The sequence below is a fragment of the Bos indicus x Bos taurus genome, chromosome 9 (genome assembly GCF_003369695.1).
Source record: "Bos indicus x Bos taurus breed Angus x Brahman F1 hybrid chromosome 9, Bos_hybrid_MaternalHap_v2.0, whole genome shotgun sequence".
NCBI classification, from domain to species: Eukaryota; Metazoa; Chordata; class Mammalia; order Artiodactyla; family Bovidae; genus Bos; species Bos indicus x Bos taurus.
This window is the reverse complement of record NC_040084.1, coordinates 58,862,683-58,885,916: the sequence shown is the minus strand read 5'-3', so window position 1 is coordinate 58,885,916 and position 23,234 is coordinate 58,862,683. Positions and strand designations below refer to the sequence as shown.

The 23,234-nt window shown below is 36.8% G+C and overlaps 1 long non-coding RNA gene across 3 annotated transcripts in view; it reads right to left on the bottom strand.

Annotated features, from left to right (window-relative positions):
* Nucleotides 1-23,234, bottom strand: part of LOC113898349 — a 304,517-nt gene that overhangs the window by 20,946 nt on the left and 260,337 nt on the right. For all 3 annotated transcript variants that reach the window (XR_003512615.1, XR_003512617.1, XR_003512616.1), the window contains exon 9: nucleotides 7,030-7,115. This is a non-coding gene — a long non-coding RNA (uncharacterized LOC113898349). The remainder of the gene's footprint in view (nucleotides 1-7,029; nucleotides 7,116-23,234) is intronic.

Sequence of the window (23,234 nt, the reverse complement as noted above, 5' to 3'; positions counted from 1 at the left end):
GAAAAACAAGCCTCCTGGGTGTTTAATTTGGGTTGAATTGAATGTGTAGTTTAATTTGGAGATAATTTTATACCTGAATAGTACTCAGGAACACTGTATATTCTCTGTAAATTCATGAACACTGTATATCTATTTATTGAATATTCTTTCATTTCTTTCATCAATGTTTTATAGTTTTCAGCATACTTATCCTAAACATATTTTGTTATATTTATACCTAAGCATATCATTTTTATGTGCTGTTGTAAGTTTTACTGTATATTAATATTTTAATTTACAATTATTCATCAATATTATATAAAAATATAATTGATTTTTTATGCTGACTTGGTATCTTGTAAACCTGGGTGTTCTTTGGAAGGAATGATGTTAATGCTGAAACTCCATTACTTTGGCCACCTCATGGGAAGAGTTGACTCATTGGAAAAGACTCTGATGCTGGGAGGGATTGAGGGCAGGAGGAGAAGGGGACACAGAGGATGAGATGGCTGGATGGCATCACCGACTCAGTGGGCATGAGTTTGAGTGAACTCCAGGAGTTTGTGATGAACAGGGAGGCCTGGCTTGCTGCGATTCATGGGATCGCAAAGAGTTGGACACGACTGAGCGACTCAACTGAACTGAACGAACTGAATTGAAACCTTTTAAAATGACTCATGAGATTTAGAAGATTTTTTTAATTAAATTTATTTATTTTAATTAGAAGCTAATTACTTACAATATTGTATTGGTTTTGCCATAGATTTTTAAAGACATTTTAAGATTTTATGCATAGACACGTCACTTGTGTGTATAGATATATTTCTCTCTTTCTAGTCTGTGTGTCTTTTCTTATTTCTATCTCTTATTCCACTATGTAGGACTTTCAATATAATGTTGAATAGAAATTGTGAGACAGGATATCTTTGTATTATTTCCAGTCTAATGGGGAACGTATTGTCTTTCATCTTGAAGTACTATAATAACAACTTTCAATTTTACATAAAATCCATCTATCACGTCAAGGAGACATTCAGAGATTTTTTAGTTTCCTGAGCTTCTTTTTTAAATCATGAATCAATGTTGGATTTTGTCAAAAGCCTTTTTCTACAGTCATTGGCATGATTATGTGACTTTTCATTAGTCTGTTAATCTAGTGAATTATTTTGATGGATTTTCTAATTCTGGACCAGACTTGCATTCTTCAAATGAACTCTACTTGTTTGTAATCTATTAATCTTTTTATATATTGCTAGATTTGATTTGCTAATATTTTATTGAGGATTTTTTCATCCATGTTCATAAGGGATATTGGCGTGTAGTTTTCTTGTAGTGTCTTTCTCTGGTTTTGTTATTAGAGTAATGAACTTTTAGAAAGTAGTCCCTTCTCTTTGTTTTCTAGAAATGTTCATGTAGATGTGGTTGTATTTATTTCCCAAGTGCTTGATAGAAGTCACATGTGATGGCATTCAGACCAGAGGTTTTCTTAGGTGAAATCTTTTTAATTATTAACTTAAATTCTTTTATAGATGTCAGGATATTCTGTTTCTTCTTTCTTGGGTGAATTGTGGTAGTTTATATCTTTCAAGGTGTAGGTTGATTTGCTGAAGTTGCTGAATCTATGGACATAGATATCAGTTCTATTTACATTATTATAAAACCTGTTTGGTTTTCATTGCTTTTCTCTATTTTCATTTAAAAAATGTATTCATGCTTGCTCTTAAGATTATCATTTGATTTCTTCTTTTATCTTTGAGTTTCATTTTTTCTTCTCTTTCTAGTTTCTGAAGCTAAGGTTGATTACAGTCAACCTTACTTATTTTCCAAAATAAGCATTTAATGGTACACATTTTCTTCTAAGCATGGTTTTAACTGTATCCCAGAAATTCTGATAGCTTGTATTTTCATTTTAATTCAGTTGAAAATACTTTTTAATTTCCCTTGAATATTTCTTTTTGACCTAGAATTATTTTAGTATATGTTATTTAGTTTCTAAATACTCAAAGATTTTCTGGGATATTTTTGTTTTGATTCCTAATCTAATGCCTTTATGAACTTTTACTCTACATTATTTATAGTTTTTATAATTTGTTAAGATTTTGCTTATGGTCAGACTACAGTCTATGTTGATGTTTCACATGTACTTGAGAAAAATGTGGTTTATGCTGTATTCTGCCAATAAGGTCAAGTTTATTAAAAGTATTAGGTCTTAAGAAAAAAAAAGTGTTAGGTCTTTTATATCTTTTTTGATTTACTCTTAATTCTATCAATTCCTGAGACAGAGAGAGGTGTTGAAATCTCCAACTACAATCGTAGATTTGTCTATTTCTCATTCCAGTTCTGCTGGTTTTAGATGAATATATTTTGAATATTGAATATCTGAAGGGTATGTATCTATTCTTAGATATGTAATGCTTGATATGATACTAATTAAATATTGACTGACACAGATGAATTTCTCTCAAGATGATTAGGTACAATAAATTTTGGTAAAATATCAATTGTAGTAGACTATGATTTTATGTATGTATATTATAATACCTAAACCAACTACTAAGAAAATTAGAAATACTCAAGAATAGTATTATTAAGTCAAACTGGAATGCTAAAGAAATGTTAAAATAACTAATGAGAAAGTAAGTAAAAAGAACAGTGGAATGAGAAACAGAGGTAGTATTCATAAAACAGATAACAAATTGCCAGACTTAAGCTATAACATGTCAACAATTACCTTAAATGTAAATGATCTGAATATATAATTAAAAGCTGAGGTTGGCAGAATGGGGGAAAATTTAGCTATATGTTATCAACAGAACACTGTCTTCAAATACTATAATATAGGTAAATTAAAAGTAAAAGGATGAAAAAAATCTGTAAGTCTAGGGGAAGATAAGGAATTCTTAGACTTGGTATAATAAGCATGATTCATTATATGAAAAATTGATAAACTGGATGTCATCAAATTTAAAAACATTTGATCCATGAAGCACTCTATTAAAAAGATGGAGAGGGAAGCTAAATACCAGAAGAAAATATTTGCAAAGTGCTTGTTAGACAGAAAATTAGTCCCAACCCAGGGATCGAACCCAGGTCTCTCGCATTGCAGGCGGATTCTTTACTGTCTGAATCACCAGGGAAGCCTATCTATAGATATCAGAATACATAAAGAATTTTCAAAACTCAGTTCAAAAGAACAATGCCATTAGAAAATGGGCAAAAAGCATGAATAGACATTTCACCAAAGAGGGCATACAGATGGCAAATAACACATGAGATGATATTGAAGATCATTAATCATTAGAGAAAGAAAATTAAAGCCATAAATATATTACTATACACCTATAAGAATGGTTAAAATAAAAAATACTGATGAGGATACAGAAAAGCTGTATCCCTAATACATTGTTGCCGGCAGTGTAAAATGGAATGGCCAGTCTGTAAAACAGTTTGACAGCTTCTTACAAAACTTAATATGCAATTGTTATATTGCTCAGAAATTTCATTCCTGGATATTCACTCTAAAAGAAATAAAAATGTATGTTCACACAAAGACCTATAAACAGGTGTTCCATAGAAGCATTATTAGTGATAGCCAGAAAAGGAAATGATTCAGATGTCTTTCAAAGGTCCAGTGGTTGATTAAACTGAACCATGGGACACTACTCAAAAATAAAATGGAACAAATATTAATCCATGCAACAACACAGATGAATTTTCAGAGAATTATGTTGAATGAATGAAAATAAATAGCCAGTCCTCAAAGATTATGTGCTGTATAATTCTATTTTTATAATATTCTTAAAAGGTTGTCATTGCAGAAATGTAGACCAGAATAATGGTTGCCTGGGCCAAGGATAGGAGAAGCAGGGGTGTGAAGGATAAAGTTATAAAGGGATAAAGTGGTCCAATGGTTAAGACTGTGTTTCCAGTACAGGGGCATGGGTTCAATCCCTGGTCAGGAAGCTAAGATCCCACATGCTGTACAATATGACCAAAAAACAAAGAAAAGAAAATGATCCTTTTGATAATGAAAATATTATGTATCTTGACTGTACCAATATCATTATTTTATGTTTGATATTTTACTACCCTTTTGCAAGATGTTATCATTGAAGAAAACCAAGCAATGGTGCAGGGATCTACATCATTTCTTACAGCTGCACGTGACTCAACAATTATCTCAAAATCAAAATTTAATATTAAGAATTCAGAAGCATTTAAAATAATAAGAACACAAAAAGTGCTATTCATTACCACGCAACTCTATACCAGTATCTTCTTAAACATAAAAAGGAACTCATATTTAGTGGAAAAAAAAAAATCCCAGGAAAACAACATCTTGTGCTCTGAGAAGATACAGTGTTTTGCTTCCAGACCCAGCATGGTTTATCTTTGGCTCTTGAAGCTGCTGAAGTGTATGTGCTAATGTATTTTGCATTCCTTAGATCATGATACTGGAGAAGCAAATGGCAACCCACTCCAGTATTCTTGCCTGGAGAATCCCATGGGCGGTGGGCTACAGTCCACGGGGTCTCAAAGAGTCAGACACGACTGAGCAACTTCACTTCACTAGATCACGATATTGGAGTTATTTACCCTCTTCCCACCAAAGCAGTTGCTTAAGTGTTCTCAATCTTTCTCCAGTGGACATACTCATACATGGCCAGCTAGCTATGGAGGTCATTCTGTGTCCTGGTGATACTATGCAACAAGACTACTCTGGGGGGTGGGGGGTGGGAATCATTGCCAAGAGGATCAGTTTGACTAATACAAACTTGCCGCTTTGCACAACATTGGACTTCCAGGGTGATGTTTGTTAAGGGACTATACCCCCGCTGCAGCACGTTTACAATGCGTATATTTTTGCTTTCTCTACACTCATTGCATACTTGCCAAATGCTCTGTAATTATCTCTACCTGCCCCATTATCTTAGTCTCAGGCAAAGTAGACTATGCTACTTAAACATATTTTCCTCTGGATTGGAACCTCTGGGTCTTCCCACAACTTGATGATATTTTTAGGGATGAGAGAACACAAGGAATACTCTATTCTCCTGTATTTAAGAAAAACATCTTCTTGTGTCCATAAAAATACAATGAACACCCTCTGATAACTCAGATAGATCACCCTACTTTTCTTACTTGATGCCATATCTTGCCTCATGAGGTTGGATAATGAAAGAATTTACCTAAACCATCTTGGAGGAGATTATGACAATAGAATTAGCTTTCTACAGAAATTCATTTTTTAAATTTCATATGAGGACTCTGATAGATCTTTCAGATTTATATTTCCTTATATCCAGAGAATCTAAAAATTTTAGTGCCTCCTCTTTACAAGTGAAGTGCCTCATCTAAGATTAGCTTCTTTTTTTTTTTTTTCATCTTTTCTGAATATTGTCATTCTGTGCAGTGAATCACCAGATGTTGACAGTTGTTAGTAGCACTTTGATTTTGTTGAAAATGACAGGCAAAAATTCTACCATTGAAACACCAATGCCTGAGAATTTTGTTGCAAATGGTTCTCTTCCATATATGGGCCTTCATCACCTCCTGGTGATTCCAGTAAATAGGTCATTGCTGAAATGATGGACCTGCTTATCAGGCATTAAGTTTGCTTCCACTAAATCTTAGGTGAATGACTTTACAAAAATAAGCATATATATCCTTTTTTGGCACGATCCAAAGGGGTTATGAAGGTGTGCTTTACAACCCTCCCAATGAATGTGAACTGGCTGGTATCCATGACTGGGGAAGGAGAAAATAGTATTTATGAAGTCGCTTATCACAAAAATTCACCTGGAATCTGAACAACATGCTAATTCTGTGGTCATATAACCACTGCTGTCATGGGCACCATTATTTTCATTTGCAGTGAACCACTCCAATGCCCTATCCTGTTATATAAAATATAACAGATATTAAAAGGGAAATTGGAATTTACCAAATCCCTTCTCTTTCACGATATTGGTGGACCTATGGTTTCTTTCACTCTGCTAGTAAGATACTTTGATGAGATTGAACCACCAGAACAGTGGGGTGATTCTTACATTTCCAGGGACCCACACTAATGGGTCTGTGTATTTACATTGTGAACTGGCACTACAACTTCATTTCCTAGATGGAACTGCCCATAATACACAATGGCTAGGTTACTATTAATATTGACAACTGGCCCTGCCTTGTATCTTGATTTTCATATGGATTCAATATGAGTTACACTTACCATGTTTTTGAGTAAGAAACTAACTTCAGAGGGATCAGAATCAACTAGAATGACAATCATCTGGCTTTGTTCCCCCAGAGTACCACAGAACCTCTTTCTTAAACCCTGACCCACTTTCATAAAATTCTGACTTGCTATTCTCTGTTGGCACTGAGACCCTGACCCAGTCTTAGTGGCATTTATACCAGTTATTCTATCACATATCCTCTTTAATTCTTGTGTTTTGCTGGGACATTATAAGTTGATTTATGGAGATATTTGTAGCTTGCTTTCTGCTCCCCTCCCTCTCTTTTTTTTTTAAAAATTCCTTCAGTTTTCCACTCTCATTAGATTTTAAGTGCTTTTGTAATCCCCCACAGTTCTATGTATAGTCAACTCTTGATTATCTGAGCTAATGGAGGGGAGCATTAGCGTGGAAGATATCAGAGGACAAATAAATTTCCCAGGGGTTTGCATCAATTTTATGAAAGCATCTGAGTCCCAGAGGCAGGCAAACTGAAATCTAAGAGAAGCTGAGAGCAGAGAGGCATTCTGAATGAAAGAGTGAGTTGTCACATTCTCACAGGGCCGTGAACTACTGCTGCAGCTGCTGGTGAAATTGTGTTTTACCCTGGCCAGACTGTCAAGAGAGGGGCTGTAAGGATCTCTGGGCAGGAATCCTTCACTAAAATCACTCTCCCTTTTGGCATCAGTGCTTGGTTTAACACAGTATCAGGACAGGACAATGGAAATGCAATAAATGGATGAAAGAAGGGTAATAGGGTGTTATTGGCAGAGAATAGCACTATATAGGCTTTATAAGGCAGGGAAGGGAAGGGTCTTACCTTAAGGGAAGTGTATATTAATTGGATAAAGGTTTTCCCTTCCCTTGGACTCCAGCTTTCAGGTCACACCTTAAACAGAGCAGATGCTTTATCAAAGTTGGAAGGAGGTGAACAAACCAGCAGGCAGAAAGAGAAAAAAAAAAAAAAGATTGATAAGTGAAAGAAATTTCCTGAGGAGTCTGGAAGCTCTAATTCGCAAAATGACTCTCTGTGTAATTAAATATTCTGATGGCATACCATGGCTATTTTAGGAGTAATTATCGGAAGACTCTCTGGGTATCTGGTTAGAAATGCTTTTCATTTTTTATCGTTGAAGAACAAACCTATGCAAAAGTAGGTCTATTTGGTCACATGGCAGGGGACCAAGGGAATTCACATTCTCTGAGCAGTTACTATATTCCAGGTCGGCATTTTCCTTATCTCATCTTGTTTTATTACCTACAGCAATCCTAAGAAATTATTATTATGCCCATTTGACATGTGAGGCAACAGAGTGTCATAGTTGTTAAGAATTTATCCCAAAGTTACTCAGCTAATACATATCAAATTGGACTTCAAATCAGTTGCTTTCTTTTGAAATCCCCTACTCTTTGTTCTACACTGTGCTGTTTCTTAGTAATAATAGTAACTATGATTTATTGAATGCCTGCTGTGTGAAAGCCACTCTATTTACATAATTTTTAATCTCGCCATTAACCTAGATAGGTGGGTATTAATACCTTCCTTTCAGAGTGAAGACAGAATTCAATTTAGCCAAGCTCACTGGTAGGGTTAAGATTTGGACTGCGTCTGCTTTTGAGCGCCTTGTTTTTTTTTTTTTTCCTAAATATCATATTTTGTTCATTTGGGCTACATAGACATCACTGTAATCAGTGCTGAAGTTTTGCCAGAGACAGTTCACTGCAATGTCATCATTTCATTATTCTTAAGTAACATTATATTTCAACTCCAGAATGACCACCTGTGTGTCCGTGAACACCTCCATGTATACCCATACACAGGTATGTACATTCCTATCACAGGACGAAATTCAGTTTCCGAGGATGCCCATAGACTACATTTATAAGGAAAGTGTAAGGTATCACCAGCACTAACAAATCATTACTTTCTACCAGATAGTTCTATCCAGAAAGCTGTTCTAAAAATTTGCTCGTCATTCTTCCCTCAATGTGACAACCAGGCTCAGCCTCAAGGTGAAACAGAGTAATCTTTGCCATTAATGTCTGCAAACATAATGAGGCACTTTGATCCATCAATCTTCGAATTTGCAGGAGAGAAGCTAATGATGTGAGGGGACTGAAAGTCTATTTTGTATTTATTTGGGGACACTGTTGAGTTTCCTTCTCACGGGTGTCTTCAACTGCTGAGAAAGGATATATGGATTGCCTCCTGGAAAAGCTAGCCACATAGCAAGACAGCCTCTCCACAGGAAGAAATGAGACCACTTCTTCCAGGAAGAAAGTGACCCCAAGACTTCGAGTCATATGGAAAGGAGACACATGATACAGAGCACATCTCCTTGCTCATGACAAACTGCTGGTTTGGACATCTCAGCCAGCATCCTCCAACTTCTCTTCCTCACTGTTTATGAGACAAGAATGACCCAACCATGACTTTCCAGTATCTCTAGTGATTGGAGAGTAAGTTGGATGGACATTTTCTAACAGCAGGGGGAGAGAGGACTTCCAGTGGAACCCTTTCCCTTCCTAGACTCTTGTTGTAATTAATCATCCATTTATAGCTCCTCCAGGGTCTAAGTTGTGAGCCACAGAGCTGGCCAAGGTAGTATCTTTCTATTACTCCTTTGGAAATGAGATACAGCCCATGGGATGCATATCCTGTAGGGCCCAGGGTTTCCTAGAAGAGACACCTGGGAAAATCTCCAGCAGAGAAAATCTCCAGATCCTGCATGATGGTCCCTCCATAGTGGTCTGTTCATAGGTCCCTCCTTCCAGAAAAGAAGAGATAAAAAAGGAAGACTAGACTACAGAGTGACTACTGCTTAAATCAGTGTAATTATTCCATGATTTGATAACTGCTTCACCCTTGCCAGCAGTGCAGTATTAGCGCTGCAGTGGGTTGAGAAAGTATGGATTTCATATTTTAGTCCTGATCATATCTACCAGTGGCCTTCTAGGTTTCCAGGTTTGAATCCTCTTGACTGTCTCTGAATATAGAGGCTGGTTCTCTGACCTTCTTTCAAGGTCACTGGGTTTTCTTTGTACTTTTATATCCTTTCAAAATTTTCTGCTTTCTTTTGGATTTTACTCCTTTTCAATTTATTTATGTGTGACAGCCTCAATCATCCAGTTATCAATTCAGTAAAATCTGTCTTGCAGAATGTCCATTTTATCATTCAAGCCTGAAATCTGTTCTGCAATCCTTTTATTTCCCTCCTGAATTGCTTTCAAAGCCCTCTGGGGAGCTGGCCTGCAAAAATAGAGAATTCTCACATTGTTTCCTTGAAAGGTGCTATATAACCACACAGCAGGATTATTGTTCCCTTTTCTCTTTCATTTTGGTCGCCCTGACTGATCTGCTCTGCATTGCAAGCTCAGTGGCCTTTTTTCATCTTAATTTTATTCACTGCTGTGGTTACTTTCTTTCGGGGACATCAGATAGGTGTTAAGTAAAAGACAGGCGTCGATGTCACAGGGAAAGTCCAGGCACCTCCCTTCCCTGGTCACTGATTTCTAACACTTTGTCTGACCATTCAGCTGAGCAAAGCTGCCGCTGCCATGAACGCTTCTCTAATGGGGCTCAATTTCCCTGGGAATTTTTGCTTTGTGCAGAGAACTAGCCTAACCCAATCAAGGCAAGCTGCAAAATTAAATTAATTTAACTCATTCATCTAGGTGTTTAATGTAATATTTTGACAGATCTGCATAAACTGAACTTCCTCAATTTGGCAGAAGGGAATAAAATTGATGGATTCAAATTCATTTCTGTTGGTGAAAAGCAGAGATTTGTAATCCATCAGCTGTTCTCCCTAATGCACAATCTCCACTGCTCATGCTGCCTTCAAGTTGGCTGTAAGTGCAAACACCTCTGTTTAAATAATAGTCACTGCCTAATAAAAATTAGCAAAAAGCCAGTTATAAGTGAACATTTGACATGAAATCAATATGTTTTAAAACAAACTGATGCTAGGAATAAAGAGGAGATTAAAAATTGTGCTATTTTTAACCAAAGAGGGGGAATTCCATATGGTTTATAGAAAAGCATTAACTATTAAGACAAAGCAATGAAAAAGCCCAATGAAGAAAGTCCTTGTGGAGGTGGGGTGGCATGTACAGATACATTCAGATGTTGACTCTGGGTATAAAATTCTGTGTCTGGGAGAATGGGTACATTTACTTCTCTCTCTTTTCTTTTTTCCCCTAGATCGTTTCCTAGGGTAATTAACTGAAATGGACCGTGACCAGAATGTTGAAACACAAAATAATTAAAAAATAAATAAAGAAATGATGAGCAGTGAAAGGCCTCCCAAATGCTTCTGAGGTGGGGGGAAGGACCAGTAAATATGGTGTTTATTTATCAAGATATACAATGATGGTTAGAATATATATATGCTGCTAGATCCATAAAAAATAAAAATCCACCATAGTGTAATAAAAGGATATAAAAAGTGGCAAACCATTTAATTCTAAGTTTTCACAGTGTGTATGTTGATCACATTGAGTAGGGAAATAAAGCTTCTTATTTGGAGGATTCCGGTTGAGGACTATTTCTTCAACTGGAAAAGTATGTCTTCAGATGAATATATATATTTGAATAGCATTTTGGTTAGCCACATATGAAAACACACTGTAAAGATTTCTATGTTTGTTAGAAGCCTAAACATCTTAGGCATTTTGTCCTACAAAATAATTAACAGGGATCTAGTCAGTGATCCAAGCAAGAAATGCTATTTTATACAAGTTTTTTTTTTTTAAATTTAAAATTTTAGGAAATGGGTAATGAAAGAAATAGCTCAGAATTATAGAATTGTATGCTTCTAAGTCCCTATATTTCAGTGAAGTTAAAATTCTTTGCTTTTTTAGAAATAGAAATAGAAAATTCTTTTCTATTCATGCTTTCTTGATCTTCCCAGAAGGTATCAAGGGAAAATTTTTATTTTGTTCATGTCACTCACAACTACACTTGACAGGGATGTAAAATGCCATTGATTGTAAGATGCATCTTGATTTCAGAGAGGTTAAAATGTGTTTGTGTGCGGGTAAGTACATTTTAGAATTGATAAAATAGAGCTCCTGGAGATTAAAGTCAGTTAAGTCATTTTATAAAGAATGAACTTAAGGTCCAGAGTGCCTGAAGGTTACACAATTGTTTCATAATGAAGCATAGCCATATCCCCTGCCATCTGCTCAGCTTTTCTTATGGTGCCCTGCACCTTGCCCTATGGCATTTTCCCCACTTACACTATACTTACTCAAAAGTTAGTAAACTTTTCAAGTACAAATAAGCAGCCTAATAAGTTATTAATAAATGCATTCACCCGCGGGTATGTATGTATACACATATAGACACATACATTACTCAGCTATTTGTCTATTCACTGATTCCTTTGCTTAAAGAATTTTCCAATGTCAACATTAAAATTGTTGTCTTGAAGGAGCTTATCATTCATTGATGGTAACAATTTTCTAGTTCTAAATTTTCCCATTCTGTTGTATTCCACCACCACATTCATTCACTTATTACATTTGTTACTCAAGATTTCACAGCATCTGCCCTGTGTCAAAAACTATGCCATATACCAGGGACACAGCATAATCCTGTGCTTCAAGTATAATTAGTTGAATGATTATGTATTTACCATCATAGTGAGTGCTATGAAGGAAAGTGAGTTCTATGAGCATGTATAATAGGGAGGGTGGTCTAATTTAGACCTCTCTGGGGAGGAGTTATTTAATCTGACATCTGAAGGGCGAAGCTGGATGGAGAGAGGGGAGGCACGCTTTCCAGGCAAAATGAATTGCAAGTGTAATTGCCTGGAGATGGGGAAACTTGTGTTTGTTAGTTGCTGGTGTGAATATGGCTCAGAGGAATCTCTGCCCATGACAGGGTTTTTGACCACAAGACTCCTACAATGAAAAGAGATGAGAAAGAAGACAAGGTATTGATTTTAAAAACATCTGGCCAAAACAACTAACTGGATGCTGAGAAAAAAATATTACTTCTGTGAACAGAGAAACAAGGATATGAATTGACTTGAAGTATTTTGTGTTGTGCTCTTTTCTTCTTGTGAGTCTCCTACCTTTAGCTCAGTGGTTTTGAATGTGTAACTCTTCACTTGAAAAAGTTAAGAGCAATGAGATCAAGAAAAATAGAGAAATAGTAAAACATCCAAGAACACTGAGATCAAGTTGCGGAACCTAGCTTTAAAATCTTCAAGGACAATCGATAAAGAAGTAGAGAAAGTAGCAAAATCTGCCTTAAACTAATAAAGCTATGGAAACTAGTACTTTCAGTTTTGCCACGGAGCTTTTCTTCAATTGCATTTGGCCTACCTGAGCTTAGATTGCTTGAGGTAAAACAACCCTGGCTAGTAAAATGTGGATAGAAGGGGCCTTCTATATTGGGGGGAATGCAATACTCCTGTTGGTGGGAATGTAGATTGGTACAGCCACTATGGAGAACGGTATGGTGTTTCCTTAGAAAACTAAAGACAGAGCTCCCATAGGCCCTGCAATCTCACTCCTGAGCATATACCTGGAGAAAACCATGATCTGAAAGGACAGATGCACTCCAGTGTTCATTGCAACACACTTTACAACAGTCAAGACATGGAAGCAACCTAAATATCCACCAACAGAAGACTGGATAAAGATGTGGTACATATATACTATGGAATATTACTCACCCATTTAAAAAATGAAATAATAGCACTTGCAACAATATGGATGGACCTAGAAATTGTCATACCGAGCGAAGTAAGTAAAACAGAGAAGGCAAAATATCATATGACATCTCTTATATGTGGAATTTAAAAAGAAATGATACAAATGGATTTATGTACAGAATAGAAAGAGACTCACAGATTAGGGAGTTTGGGAGGGGCAGGTACAGACTGCTATATTTAAAATGGATAACCAAGCACCACCCTTATGACAGAAAGTGAAGAGGAACTAAAAAGCCTCTCGATGAAAGTGAAAGAGGAGAATGAAAATTTGGCTTAAAGCTCAACATTCAGAAAACGAAGATCATGACATCTGGTCCCATCACTTCATGGGAAATAGATGGGGAAACAGTGGAAACAGACTTTATTTTTTTGGGCTCCAAAATCACTGTAGATGGTGACTGCGGCCATGAAATTAAAAGATGCTTACTCCTTGGAAGAAAAGTTATGACCAACCTAGACAGCATATTTAAAAAAGCAGAGACATTACTTTGCCAACAAAGGTTCATCTAGTCAAGGCTATGGTTTTTCCAGTGGTGTTGTATGGATGTAAGAGTTGGATTGTGAAGAAAGCTGAGCACCGAAGAATTGATGCTTTTGAACTGTGGTGTTGGAGAAGACTCTTGAGAGTCCCTTGGACTGCAAGGGGATCCAACCAGTCCATTCTGAAGGAGATCAGCCCTGGGATTTCTTTGGAAGGAATGATGCTGAAGCTGAAACTCCAATACTTTGGCCACCTCATGCGAAGAGTTGACTCATTGGAAAAGACTCTGATTATTGGGGGGCAGGAGGAGAAGGGGACAACAAAGGATGAGATGGCTGGATGGCATCACTGACTTGATGGACATGAGTTTGAGTGAATTCCGGGAGTTGGTGATGGACAGGGAGGCCTGGCTTGCTGCAATTCATTGGGTCTTAAAGAGTCGGACACGAATGAGTGACTGAACTGAACTGAACAAGAACCTACCATATAGCACATGAAACTCTGATCAATGTTACACCTTGGCTTGGATGGAAGGGGAGTTGGGAGGAGATGAATACATGTGTATGTATGGCTGGGTCCCTTCACTGTTCACCTGAAACTGTCACAACATTGTCTGTTATTCAGCTATTCTTCAATACAAAATAAAAAGTTTAAAAAAATAAAGCGTTCATCTCTAAACACTTATGGAGTACTAAAAATAAGTTGGATTTGGACTGTCCAAAATTGGAGCCACTAACCACATGAAACTATTGGCACTTATCTGAGTTTAGATGTGTAAAAAAGGTAAAATTTACACCAGATTTCAAAGGCAGTTTTTTAAAAAAAGGAATGTAAAATAAAATATCTTAATCCTTGTTAAAATTGATTTATATTGAAATAATATTTTGGATATATTGGGTGAAATAATAAATATTATTAAAGTCAATTTCTTCTACTTCTTTATACCTTTTTTCATGTGCTTACAAGAAAATTTTAAATGACTTGTGTGTCTTCATACCATTTTTACTGGGCAGTGCTGATCTACTTTATGGTTGATGAGGTGTCCATAATACAAAGCCCCTGCTCTTCAGATGCACACTTTCCTCTAGTGAAGACAAACAATAGCCTAAAACCAAAGAAATAATGTTGCTGCTGCTGCTGCTAAGTCTCTTCATTCGTGTCCGACTCTGTGTGACCCCATAGACGGCAGCCCACCAGGCTCCCCCGTCCCTGGGATTCTCCAGGCAAGAACACTGGAGTGGGTTGCCATTTCCTTCTCCAATGCATGAAAGTGAAGTCGCTCAGTCGTGTCTGAATCTTAGCGACCCCATGAACAGCAGCCTACCAGGCTGCTCCATCCATGGGATTTTCCAGGCAAGAGTACTGGAGTGGGGTGCCACTGCCTTCTCTAGGTGCTATTAAAAAATGATAAAGCACCTTCAGAGTGTGGAGGGGTTTGGGTGACATTTTGAATAGTTGATTCAGGCTACATCTCTCTGATTCGAGCAGAGACATAAACACCGAGAGGCAGAGAGTCCACCAGATATGAGAAAAGAACACTTCAAGTTGAGAGGAAGACCAAAAAATGAAGAAACACTAAAATGGGAGGATGTTCAATGTAGCTTGAATGCAGCGAGGAAGAAAGGAGGTTAAGAGTTAAGTTTGGAAAAGCAACAGTAGCCAGATTACAAAAACCTTTGTAGGACTTTCTTGTTAGTCCTGTGGTTAAGACTGTGCTCCCAATGCAGGGGGCACAGGTTTGATCCCTGGTCAGGGAACTAAGATCCTGAAGGCTGTATGACTTAGCCAAAAAGTAAAAATTAAAAAGAAGAAGAAGAACAGCAACAAAATCCTTTGTAGTCCAGAGATAGGATTTGGGGAACTTATACTGAATGAAATGATGTAGTATGTGGTCAGATGCTCAGTCATGTCTGACTTTTTGTGATCCCCTGGAATGTAGCCCATCAGGCTCCTCTATCCCATGAAATTTTCCAGGTGAGAGTACTGAAGTGAGTTGCCATTTCCTGCTGCAGGGGTTCTGTAAGAACCTAAGGATTGAACTCGCATCTCTTATGTCTCCTGTATTGGTAGGCAGATTCTTTACCACTGAACCACCTGGGAAGCCTGAAATTGTATAGTAGATTGAATGCAAAGCTGTAGTAATCATTCCCTTCCATATGTCTATGTAGTGTCACTGTGTAACTCTTCATCATAATGAATCTAAATGGAATTTTTACTTAAATGAATAGAATGGAGCAATAGAATGACGAATAGAATACAGCAAAGTTACATTGTATCATTTCTGATTTCATTACTTAGGTGTTAGAAATGCTGGACTGGATGAAGCAGAAGCTGGAATCAAGATTACCAGGAGAAATATCAATAACCTCAGATATGCAGATGACACGACACTTAAAACAGAAAGTGAAGAAGAAATAAAGAGCCTCTTGATGAAAGTGAAAGAGGAGAGTGAAAAAGTTGGCTTAAAACTCAACATTCAGAAAACGAAGATCATAGCATCCAGTCCCATCACTTCATGGGAAATAGATGGGGAAACAATGGAAACAGTGAGAGACTTTACTTTTTTGGGCTCCCAAATCACTGCAGATGGTGACTACACCCATGAAATTAAAAGATGCTTGCTCCTTGTAAGAAAAGTTATGACTAACCTAGACAGCATATTTAAAAAAGCAGAGACATTGCTTTCCCAACAAAGGTCCATCTAGTCAAAGCTATGGTTTTTCCAGTGGTCATGTATAGATGTGAGAGTTGGACTACAGAGAAAGCTGAGCACCAAAGAACAGGTGTTTTTGAACTGTGGTGTTGGAGAAGACCCTTGAGAGTCCCTTGGACTGCAAGGAGATCCAACCAGTCCATCCTAAAGGAGATCAGTCCTGGGTATTCATTGGAAGGACTGATGTTGAAGCTGAAACACCAATACTTTGGCTACCTGATGGGAAGAACTGACTCATTTGAAACGACCCTGATGCTTGGCAAGATTGAAGGTGGGAGGAGAAGGAGACCTCAGAGGATGAGATGGTTGGATGGCACCACTGATTCAGTGAATATGAGTTTGAGTAAACTCCATGAGTTGGTGATGGATAGGGAAACCTAGTGCACTGCAGTCCATGGGGTCGCAAAGAATTGGACACATTGTGAGACTGAACTGAACTGAGTAGGCCTAACATGGTTCTGCTGTCTTTGAACATTGCCAGCTGCCATCACAAGCCCAGATTAATGCCTAAAGGATGAGAAATCATGTGGAGCAGAAGTCTGTCTACTCATTCTTCCCAGTCAAAGCTCCAGAGATATTGGTAGCCTGGTTGGGATGAGCTGAACTGTGCACAGGTCAGGAGAACTCACTTCAGTTGACTGCAGATTTTTAAAGTTGCAATAAATGGCTGTTATTTTAAGCCACTAAGTTTTAAAGTGCTCTTTAATGCAAGTAAAGAGTACTAATGGAGATGCAGAGTTTTTAGTTCTATGAAATGAACTATATGTTTAGAGGTGATAAAAAGTGATTCAGTTTGAATATACATTTGAGATTAGAGCCAAAAGCATTTTCTAATGGAATGAATGTGACGTGCAAAAGAAATAGAGAAGACAAGAATGACTCTAATGTCTTAGCCATAGCAACTGAAAGAATGGTGTTGTCATTGCTCAGATGGGAAAACTGGGAGGAATAGCTCTTTAGGGAGGGAGAGTTATGAGCCCAGTTTTACACATATTAAATTAGAGATGTTTGTTAGTCGCCCAAGCTGAAATGTTAAGTAGGCAATTGGTTAAAGAGTTTAGGAGAGAAAGCTGGGCAGGATTCTTAAATGTTGGAATAGCTGTACCATTATAAGTGGCATTTAAAGTCATAGGAGTCGAGAAGATTACTTACAGGGACTGAAGGGAAGCAAACCAAATATTGAGCCTTGGTTAAATATTGCTTGCAGTTTGGGAATATGAAGGACATCTTGCATAGGATACTGACCATGTGGGTTCAGTTAGAGATGCAGAGACAGCAAGGAGAAGCAAAGTGAACCCAGTATCAGGAAAGACTCATCAACTGTATCAATAGCTGCTTAGGGGTCAAGCTGACAAATGAGAAGTGAGCATTGCATTGAGCAATCTGAGAGATATTTGTTGAGTTTGATAAGCCCACCTCCCATGGCATGATGAAAAAAAAAGCCTAGTTGAAGTGGTCTCAGGAGGAGAAAGAAGGAAGCATGGAGGATGACAGGACAGAGTGTGTAAAAGTAGATCCAGAATGGCTTTCATGGAATTAACTAATTTCAAAGGTTATCAATTTAAGTTATGCCTTATGGCTAATAAATCACACCAAAGGCAATATATTTTGCATTATATTTAACTGGGTTAATGAAGTTGTTTTAAATATATTCCTTTAAAAAATATTTATTTTCTCCTATTTTTGGCCGTGCTCGGTCTTCATTGCTGTAGGGGCCTTATCTAGCTTTAGTAAATGGGAGCTACTCTTTAGCTGTGGTGCATGGGCTTCTCACTGAGGCGGCTTCTCTGGTTGCAGAGCACAGACTCTAGAATGTGCAGCCCTCAGTGGTTGTGGCTCCCAGGTTTAGAGCACAGGCTCAACAGTCGCGGGGCACAGGCTTAGTTGTCCTGTGGCACATGGGATCTTCCCGGTCAGGGATCGAACCCACATCTCCCGCATTGGCAGGTGGATTCTTTACCACCTGAGTCACCAAGGAAGCCTTAAATATATTCTAGAAAGAGAAAATACAGCTTATGTGACATATTTAAAAAGCAAAATAAGTAAATACAGAAAAAAAAGAAGCTTGGTAAGAAAGAAAGAGAAAGAAAGAAGGAAAGAAAATTTGCTGTAATTGGAACAGAGAAATGAGACCCAAACTAGAAGGGAGGTGGGATTAAGAGACTTTTATTTTGTTTATGTAAAAAACGATATGAATTTTTACAGTTTGTTAAAATGCTCATAAAAATGATCTAGAGGTAAAAATTGATGGTAAACAAATGGGAAGAGAATAGAGGGAACACAGTTCTTGGCTAGTGAGATTAAACGGAGACCAGAGTGCTGCCAGTTCTCAGGGATGCAGGAGGCAGGAGGCAGAGCAGGGAGCTCACCTCTAAGAAGGTGGGAGACACTGCTGGAGAAATACGGAATTTCTCTTCTGATTTCTTCTCTTGCTCCAGTGAAACCAGAAGTTTGAAGACTAGGGGCAGGATTAAATATTGGAAGAAAAGAAGATAAATGGTCTAGAAGAATAAAAGTGAGCAGATTAGGAAAATTTAGTAGAACTACCAAAGAGCTTAAGTTTCTTCCTTAAGATTCATAAGCAAACACTGAAGCTGAAACCATTCTGCTGGGTGGTATGGAGAGTTGGCTTTACCCAGGATTGTGACTTAACAAAGGAGTGTCACAACAGAATTGAGAGCATTTGGTGGGTCATAGAATGTAATGTGACTAGACCCAGAAGCAGAAAGGACATGAGAGATACGATAAAAGGAGTAAAGATGATGGAATTACAGGATTTGAGATCCCAATTTGATGATTCTTTTTTTTCCAAAATTAGAATATCAGAGAAGTAACCTGGACACACACGAGGTAGTATTTGGAGAGTCTTGTGCTTGAAACCAAGATGTCTCTGCAAAGTGATATTTTTGACAAACAAGGTCTAGGGCACTGGTTTTCAATAGGAATAATACTATACCCTAAAGATTTTTTGGAAAAATTGTGGGCAATTTTTATTGTCACAATGATTTGAGGTGTGGCAGGAATTTGGAGGCAGCACCAAAAAGGTACCAAGAGAATTTCATGAAGAGAGGAGCCTGGTGGGCTATAGCCCATGGGGTCAAAAAGAGTCAGACACAACTGAGAGACTAATACTTTCACAAGAAATCTAGATGCTTCAGTGCTAAGAACAATACATTACATCTACATTCATTGGCTAGTGGTTGTTGCATTCACAGTAATTCCGACTCTTTTAATATATTCATTTAACTCAGTTAAAGGTATTAAATATCAGTTTGAAATTAGATATTATAGATTGGTCTGCAAATGAACCAATGTTCACTTTGTTCACACATCGTTTTCCAATGAAGCAATCAGCCTGTTAAAATAGAACCAGAATTTTTTTAAATGTTGACAGAGTTAGCAGGCATATATTATATTTTCAAGATTAAAGAAAAAGTTTGAAAAAATTAACATTGTCTCTGGAATGATTTTAAAATACTTTTAATAAAAGTATAATTTTCTGCTTGCTTCATACATGTGAATACATGATTACAAATGGTACGCTCACAGTAGTGAGGAAAAATTAATTTTACTAGCTATGCAAAATGTTTTTGGTATGCTGACCAAAGAAATCCAAGTGAAATATTTTTTCTCTTCCACTGAGTAAGGTGGAATAATTTGACGAATAATTGATGAGATGGCAAAATATGTCAAAAATTAGCTGTGAGTAGAACTGTAGTCAAAATGAATTTTTATTACAAGTGGGTGAAATAAGTCCTCTGAATAATGAAGCTTTACTGCCTGCATTTAAAAGGTTCATGTGGAATGAAAAATTCATAGATGAAACATTATTTTAAAAATTACTGATAATAAATATGAAGGGCTTGTCCATATTTGAAATCTCTAAAAATCATTTTATGAAAAAGGATAATTCTGGTTTTGGGGTCATTGCCTGTGCTACAGACGGCGCTGCCAGCCATTGGCTGTTGGCGATATCGGTTTATGGCTAACTTTAAAAATCGCACCAGGTGCTTTAGCAATTCACTGCATTATTCATGAACAACATGCAGTCCCTGAGAATATTTATGAAAGACTCTACAAATCAATAAATGTTTTTAACAGAACTAATAACACAATTAATAATAAATCATTGAGTCATTGATTACTCCACACAGAATGTACTCTAAGATGTTTGAACACCTTATCCAAGACACAAAAGTAAGATAGTACTCAAAGAGTAGACTTGAAAGCAGATCCTATTTACTGTTAAATTCTGTTTCGGTTTTAAACTTCAACCACCACAAAAATAAAGTTTGTGATTGATATGTTGAATGGATATGTGAATGGATGGGACATATTTTTAATGTATACTTGGTCACCATAAGCTGTACCAGAACTAGATCAATTTCTTTAAAATGAAGTAAATAATCAGGGGATTCATCAAGTGGCATTGAAACATGTATATTACCATGTGTAAAACAGAGAGTCAGTGGGAATTTGGGGGAACACAAATCCTGTGCTCTGTGACTACCTTTGAGGGATGGGATGGTGTGGGAGGTGAGAGGGAGGTTCAAGAGTGAAGAAACCTGTGTGTACCTATGGCCAATTCATGTTGATATATGGCAGAAATCAACACAATATTTTTAAAAAATTATTTTCCAATTAAAAATAAAACAGAATTAAAAAACTCACTCTGCTACTGAGAATTTTCAAAGTGTCTGTGTTTGCAACAATTTAGAGATTATTAATTGGGAATAGATTACTCTCATTTTTGCTAATAAATAAGATATGATGTTTAGATTTAAAAATCTGAATGAATTATATAATGCCAAATTAGGTGTTTAATCCATTTGAAATGATTGTGGAACATGTTAGCCAAGATACAGAAAAGCAGTTAATTGGGCTAAAACAATTTTTAGACCAAAGCACAATTTAATTAGTCTAAATGAAAGGATTTGGATCCATTTAAAACTTTCATGTCCACATCTTTAAAAATAAATTAAATTACTGTTAGTTTTTTCTTCTACTTAACTACATACAAATTTGAAGAGATTCCAGCTTAGTAGTACAGTTTCAGCAAAAGCAGAACTATTTGGAAAAATGTGAGAGGTGTAGTAAAATTCTTTTTAAAACATACAACCAACTACTATGTAATTAATTGGATCACACTACTGAAAGTTATTTTAAGACCATTTATATTTTAAAATGTTTTTAGCACACTTTAAAGAAATCTATGACACTAAAAGTATATATTGAATTTATTTAGATTACTTATAAGATTTTTTTCAGTCTTATTCTGAAACTGTCCCTAGAAAAAATCTGCATAATTTCTGTACAGCTTCTTTCATTACTTGTCCATCTTCAATTACCCCTTTGCCTTGGGAAGGGTACTATCGCAGAGAATTCTTGAGTGACACAGACTAAATGCATTTTTGCTAATGTGGTTGGCTCTAAGATGAGAAGTATGTTTCCAGTGGCACTTCATTGCCCCCACTATCTCATTCCATAACATGGTGAATTGCTTTGAAAGTACATTTGCAAATAGTTTATTCACAAGAATATCACATTCTCACTTTTGGTCAATACTGATAGACTGTAATTTACGTTGGCACATTATCTATACTAAAATTAAGTTGTTCCCCCGCCCATTTCCTATTTCCCACATTTCCCTGTGATCTTATACAGATAAGACTGATCTTTAACTAGCTTAGAGTCCATCTTTACCTTTGCTTTTCCATTTTGCTGAACTTCTTGTATGGGATGACTTCTCATATTGCTCTCCTTGATTCTAACTTCAGTTCAGCTCAGTTGCTCACTCGTGTCTAACTCTCTGCGACCCTGTGGATGCAGCACACCAGGCCTCCCTGTCCATCACCAACTCCCGGAGTTTACTCAAACTCATGTCCATTGAGTTGTTGATGCAATCCAACCATCTCATCCTCTGTCATCCCCTTCTCCTCCTTCCTTCAATCTTGCCCAGCATCACAGTCTTTTCAAATGAGTCAGTTCTTCCCATCAGGTGGCCAAAGTATTGGAGTTTTGGCCTCAGCATCAGTCTTTCCAACAAATTTTCAGGACTGATTTCCTTTAGGATGTACTGGTTGAATCTCCTTGCAGTCCAAGAAACTCTCAAGAGTCTTCTCCAACACCACAGTTCAAAAGCATCAATTCTTCGGGCTCAGCTTTCTTTGTAGTCCAACTCTCATATCCATACATGACTACTGGAAAAACCGTGGCCTTGACTAGACAGACCTTTGTTGGCAAAGTAACGTCTCTGCTTTTTAATAAGCTGTTTAGATTGGTCATAACTTTACTCATTAAGTTGATCGTAACTTACTCATCATAATTAAGCAGAATGTATACATAGGAATATCAGATAGTTATGAAAGCATACTCACAAATATTTCATTCTTCTAAATGTATTTACATTTATTTTAAAATTAGAGTTGAAGATAGAGTGTATTACTTGGAAGGTAAGGTGGTCTACAAAAATATTTGTTTTCAAAAAGAGGGCGGTGGGTTTGAAATTATGGGTATGGCCATAATAGTGCAACAGTTGCTAGGAGTTGGATATATGTTAACTTTGCTAATTCTGATACATAGATCTGTAATCCATAGTAGATCTATAATACAATGCAGACTTTGTGTATTAGGTTCAGTATTAATCACATTTTATGTACCACATTATATCTATATCTATATCTATCTATCTATATATATATATTTAACAATTTGCTCTCCTAAATGAAAAGATCAAAGAACTTGAGGTGAGTAAATTGTTAGAGAGTTGTTACCCATGTTCTTCCGTTTCCACTAATTTGGTTAGAGATAGCCAATACAAAAAATCCTATAAACATGTCTGAGGACTGAAACTCAGTCCTTAACCATTACACATTTTCAGGATTCACCTTAAATTAAGTTTTAAGCTATCATTAGCAATATAAAGCTATTCTCAGATTTCTTGTATAGTCTCTTGTTTTTATGGCCTTTTTCTACTTTGATCCTTTGCCTAATTTCATTCAGAGTTAGAAAATATGGTAATTTTGAACAACTCCTTGGTAATTCTGCAAATGAAAAGGAAGTTAAAGAAAGGCAGATTTTTAAAAAAACGAATCAATTTGATTCCA